Raw genomic sequence first — 6,375 nt, forward strand, 5'->3', positions numbered from 1 at the left:
ACATTTCTTGTCGTATGCATTCATAAAGTTGCTGCTATTTTTTTAATTATTGTTTTATATTGATAATCTCCTTCTTATACAAGGGGGTGAACAATCAATTAATCAGCAAATCCCCATAAAACAGATCAAGTAATTGTTTCAAGTAGCCTGTTAAACAGATTCTGTGCCTTCACCTTCTCCTTTCTCAGAACTGTTGCCGGCGTCCGTTGTACAACGCGTTTCATTGGAACTCTTTTTATGAGCAAACTAACGATCACTATCTGAGAGCATATTTGCATTTATATTTGACATGATATTTAAAAGACTTTATGAGACCAATGAACAAGTTACATTGAGGAAGTGGCGATGGGTCTTTCCCGTGTCCAAAGGGCTCTCCGAATTAAATCTGGAGGGAATGACTCAACTTGTCAAACTAGTCTCTTCCGATCAGTGTGGCGACTCAGCTTTATACTGGACTCTGTGGCCTGCCCAGCCCTGGTCTGGTTAGAAGTCGTAAAATGCGTCTGTACACGGGTGATGTCACCCTTGGCAGGATGTTTCATTCTGGATTTTAGGAGGTTAGATTTACTAGCATTTGGGAAACATTAAAAAGTACATTGGTGCCTGTGCTTCCCTGCTCCTAGATACGACCTAACATGTATGAGAGAATATAAACAGAAACAAGTATTCGAGCACGTTTGTTGTTCTCAAAACAAAATGCTCCTTTCTGTCAACCTTGAACGTGTGAGATTGTGACTAAATTGAGTGGAGAGACTATGAACCTGTTTTGCATGTGAGTGTTATTCCAGTGTTAGTGGATGATGTTTTTCCTCAAGTGTGATAATCCACTTACTGCCTACTGGTTTTGGCTTGAGTGCACCTCTTCCTCTTTTCGTTTTTACGCTGCTCGTACGGATGGACACGGCCAGTCCGGCGCAACATTTATGAATGCATTAGACAGTTCAAATGAACTTGAGTGCAAATATGCAGCCAATTATATCTCTGTGGTAGTTATATTATTATTATTTTTTTTTTTTCATTCCAGTCAGCTCCTATACTGTTGGCAAATTACAGAAGCATATTAAAAATACATGACAGTTATAGTTGGAGATGTTTCAGTGACTGCGCTGCTGTTAAGTGTGGGCTTGATGGAGGCGGTTTGCAGCTGGAAAGTCCCCCACGGGTGCCTCAGAGCCGTGGGGTGAGAGAGCACCCGTGCTGGAAAGCCTGTGGCACCCCCTGGTTATGACGGGCAGCGACATTAAAAGCACAACCGAACGAAATGGAGATGTTCCAACACGAAAATGAGGAAGAAGGGGGAACGAGTTTGGCTTCGACACGACGGGGCTTATTACCTTTGCTCTTGACGCGCTTTTAATTTGCAACTGAGAGGAATGCGGCAATTAAGGTAAAATTACTCTTGGCAGAGAAAATAAAATGATATGTGTATGAGTACATAATAGCATTTCTTCATCATTTAGTTGAACAGTCAGATAGAAAGGGAATATTAACATTTTCAAATACATTTCTCACATTCGTACATTATGTGTATGACCTCACATCCTATTCATCGATAGAAGAAAATTAAGTTCCCCCTTTATGGTGTATCATCTACATTTCAGGTTTTAACACCTGGTTCTAAACAGCTGATATATTTTATTATTTTTATAGTTCGTGTGCGGTGTGAGTACGTTTGTGCTTGCGGACTACGGACCGCGAACGGGGTTGTGTGCCGATCATGTTATGTTCATGTGGCTGGTCGTGACTCTATTCCCAGACTTTAATCTAAGTTTGTGTTTGTAGTCTTTGAGGTGTGGATTAGAGGGAGTGTTGAGTCAGGCCCAGGCGAGGGCCCAGGAGGTCAGCCCGGAGAGAGGCCAATGTAAGCAGGCTCCAGTGCTGCTGAATGGGCCGATAATGGCCTGGATCAGAAGGAATGTGTTCATGGAGCCTTGCTACTGACAGCCGGCCCCTGGGGACAAGAATTACTCTGACTGATACAAAAAGAAGATGACAAAAACAGCGCTTCAGGCGCTGTCTCCCCGGACTCCTTGTCTCCACTACAGCTAAATGAATCAAATTGCCTCCAATTAAAGATTTAACTATACTTCTTTCCCCTCGGCTGTTGCATTTTCTCTCCCTCCAGTTTCAAGAAACGAAAATACTTTTCATTGCTTCATTGTAGTGAAACTCAATCGGGCGATACAACAACCTGAATGCATGTTTACTTTAAACTAGTTTGGTTTTGGGCTCAAAGATGTTAGATCTCTACATACATAATGTATCTAGAAAGATAATTTTCCCCAGACCACACCTCTCTTAAGTGCCTTCGACACTTATAACTGCCACTCATCTGCTGATTTACTGTGGAAATTTTAACCACAGTGCAATCACTGCAGTGATCCTCCAGAGCCGTGTCACTCAGGGTTCAAGCTTATTTCATTCTGCTGTACTTAACCATTGCACATTGTAAAGGGATGTGTCCTTAAGTTATTTGTTTAATGAGTTTATTTTATTTTATTTTATTTTTGGTCCCTACTTAAATCATGTATTTTGCCTCAGTTCATCAAGAACCATTTAATCAGAAACACAGTTGGATAGTTATGTCCAATCTAAATACTATGCACAAAGTATGAAACATTTAAACATGCAGCCATGAACTAAACACACATTAGGTTAGTTCTAACTTGAATTCATCAGTTTATTCATACAAAGAAAAAACATTCAGTTAAGTATTTTAATTAACATTGTAAAATAATAATGTAGTTATATTAACATAACTTATATCTGCAAATGATAATACAGGCTTGGTTTGTTAATTTAAATTAAGCTGCATTTTTTGTTTCACAAGATATATTTAATTTTTTTTTTTTACATGCATTTTATAAGATTCAGCTGCTAATATGTATTTAATCAGTCACAGAGGTCTAACACTACCGTATTCTCCAAAGAGAAGAACATAAACACGGTTGATCAATTTGGGAACTACTGAGGTGAGACCACTCTGAAACAAATTACAAATTAATTAGGCCGACATTTCATCGCCCTGGGACTCAACATGTTCTCTTCCAATCGGGGTCCTCAAAGCAAATTATACATTACGTGGCTTCCATCACTGCAACGTCACCTATCACTACACTAACGGGGATTAATCTTTACAATCCACAGCTACAGCTGAGTTCTGGATGATGTGTTTCTCTGGCTAAAGAAGCTCTGACCTACACTGCAATAGGACACGACAGAAAAAAATATATAAGATTTGTCTGATCTCCCACTTTGTCTCTACATCAGTAGTCAGAGCTGGACTGGTGTGACCGCTGCATTATTACCCAGGGGTCTCCAGGGGTGCCTGGGCCTGGACCTTCACGGGGAGAGGGGGGCAGGCCAGGGGACAGGCCTGTGTGAACAGCTGTGCCCTGTTTTAGATCCTCGTACTCAGTTACCTCTTACGCTTTGAAGAAGTCTTTCCTTACACACTTTCACACATGCAGCACGCATTAGTGGAGCAGGGCACGGGCACGACTGCACAGTGAAAAGTTCAAATGCCTAAACCTTGATTTCTCAGTTTAAAAAAGACCCAGATGTTTTGTTGACTTAAATTTCCTCTTTTTTTTAAACACAAATCTTCTCCTGTAAGAACCGATTGGGAACTCACATAGCTGGTGAAGTTCAAGTCAAATCTATAAAGAACAACATATTGTTGAATGTATAAGCCACCGTGGTTTTCATTGTACTGTAACACTGGAGCACATGGCCATCATGTGGTACGAGAGTACGTGCATACTGAGTTGCCACAGCAACGTTTCAGAGAAATAGCCTCGATCCTATTTTAAGCAATGGCTGCTTGACAGCGCTGTGTGACAGCGAAGCTGTAATGCTGTGACAAAAATCACATAAAAAGTATCAGCCACGTTTCAAAACCACAGAAATGTCATTTGTAGGAAGTTCTGACTTTCCATTTTGGAGCAGTTTTTTTGGATATTTGAGAACTTCGTAGTGTCAAGAAATCAGAGTAGTCTGTTTTATCGCTCTGATATCGTCAATGAACATGGTCAGTATAATTAATTCAACATTATGGTTGATCATAAGAAACGCATCATTTTCAAGTTTGGGCAAAAAGTCATTCAATTGTCGAATTAACAGCATTAACAGCTGTTTTTCATTGATGAAACTACGTAACAATCTTCAGTCACTGTCGACTTAAAAAAGACGAGGAAAACTGTCTCATTGTGTAAATAAAATGTTTTACGGGGATGACCTACCTGCATGATGAAAGATATTAGATTTACATTTTGCACTTTCTCAGTAAGTGACACAGTAAGATAGTGTTATTTTTAAAAGTGCATACATGCTAACAATTATGCACTCACTGTAATGGTACATAATTTATCTTTTTGTGTTACAAATTAGACTTCAGTTTCTAGGATTCTTCACATTTAGTTGTCTTTTATTTGTTGCATCCACATGTTCTCTTCTAGTTAAATGCCAATAAATATTCCAGACAATAACACCAACCCTTATCTGGAGTGTTCTGCCGTCTGTTTTCGACCTTATATAATACCAGTATCTAATAATCTGTCTGTGTGCTGCACCTCACTCTAATATCCTGTATACAGGTTTTTTTTTTATTTCTTTCTTTTATTTATTTATTTATTTAACTCTATGGCCCTGTGGTTACCTGGTGAAGCAGTGGTGTGTCTGGGCTAAAGGGATACAAGCTGGACAAGCTTGAGAAAAGAGAAAGAAACATTTCAGAGGAAGCGAGTTTGTGAATTAAGTCTAATGGAGGTTCAGGTTTGCAGGTATTCACACGGGCGCTATAGTTAACTCACTGTAACAGTGACCGAGCCAGGACCTACTCACAGGGTCACTGGATCATCTGTTTGTAACTCGCGCTGTACCAAATTCAAAGCATCTGATACGTCTGCATGCCCCTGATGCTTCCGGACATTTGTTTCACACGAAGCGGCCACAGCAGCAGAGGACAGCGGAGCGGGCGGCCTCCATGACTTACGTGCCAGCTGGGCTCTCCTCGACTTAATTGAAAATTGCGAGATTTAAATGAAGCGGCGCTCTGTAATAACAGTTTTCTTTTCCTTGTCTGACATGTGATTGAGTTACAAAGGGGAATGCGTTTGCAACAGGTGCCTCTAACACAGTGCAGGCATGAGGGCCTCCATGTCCACCCTCAGTAACCTCCCTCTGCCCCAAAGCCGTAATCCTGCCAGGGAAACCTGATTCCAGTTCACTGGCACACTCTGCTGCTGCTGCAGCCGCAACTCAGAGCCTCCACTGGTGTAACCCTGACAGCCCAGAGATGTCCTAGTGAAGCATGCGTACATGTGTGCATTACAAACTTGTGTCACATTTGATAGCCCGAGGCATAGTGTTAACAAAACACATTTAGATTTTCAATATATGCATAGATCATGATTAAACTGTGAGAAACTATTTCAGTTCTCGAACATCTAAAAGCCGTATTTTAAAACGAGGTTTTAAATTACCGTTGTATAATAGATCGGTCTTTCTAGTTTTATCAGTCGAGGGCCTTACTTAGACGGAACAGCATTTTTCACACATTACCAAAGAATGAATAATTAATTTAGTGTTAAGTCGTTGTCAACAGTTTTAACTCCTGGACTTTGAGATGTTGTATCGTTTTACCGCGGCGGGCCTCAACGTCTTGGTTCCCGTGCCCAGATATTTCTCTTACAAGGTCAAATCATCAAAGTAAATAGTGCTCGTATGAGCTTTGTTCCCGTAACTGCTAACAGATAGTTATGGGTGTTTAAGAACACGCTGTATTTGGTGTTACATTTTGTCTGTCCTCTGCCAAAATTGTCCTTTTTTAGAAACTACAACAGACGGTAGCTGAGACTCACAACAGAAGGAGTGCTGGCATCAGCCGTCGGTTTTCCCTAGAAAACCGTCTGCCCTGTGGAGACAAGAAACTTGAGATAAGACGCAGACAGACTTGTTCAGATGTCAGTGAGCAAGAATTCACCTGTTATGTCTCCTGCCAGCGTGAAGACCACTGTCTCTGGAAGTGTGAAAGGTCAGGATTGTGTTTTCTACCTCCTAACACAAGCTGCTGAAAGATATTTTAGGTTTAAAAAAAAATATATATATATATATCACTCACTTCATATGCACTGCTACGCTACACCCTTAATGCAGTATTTTGTTTTGAACAGCTTATCTTTATTTGCCAGCAAACAAGCTTCACTGTGAGGGTGAAACACATTTCAGATAATAATAAGTTTATTGCAAATCTTCCTCAGCATATTTGTCAAACAATGTGAATTTTTAGTGCAGAAATGACCAATCATTTAGATTTTTGTTGGAATTCTTTTAACGAAAACCCTCATCAAAAATATTATGAACGAGGACACGAGA

The sequence above is a fragment of the Mugil cephalus genome, chromosome 10, assembly GCF_022458985.1.
Source record: "Mugil cephalus isolate CIBA_MC_2020 chromosome 10, CIBA_Mcephalus_1.1, whole genome shotgun sequence".
Lineage (NCBI taxonomy): Eukaryota > Metazoa > Chordata > Actinopteri > Mugiliformes > Mugilidae > Mugil > Mugil cephalus.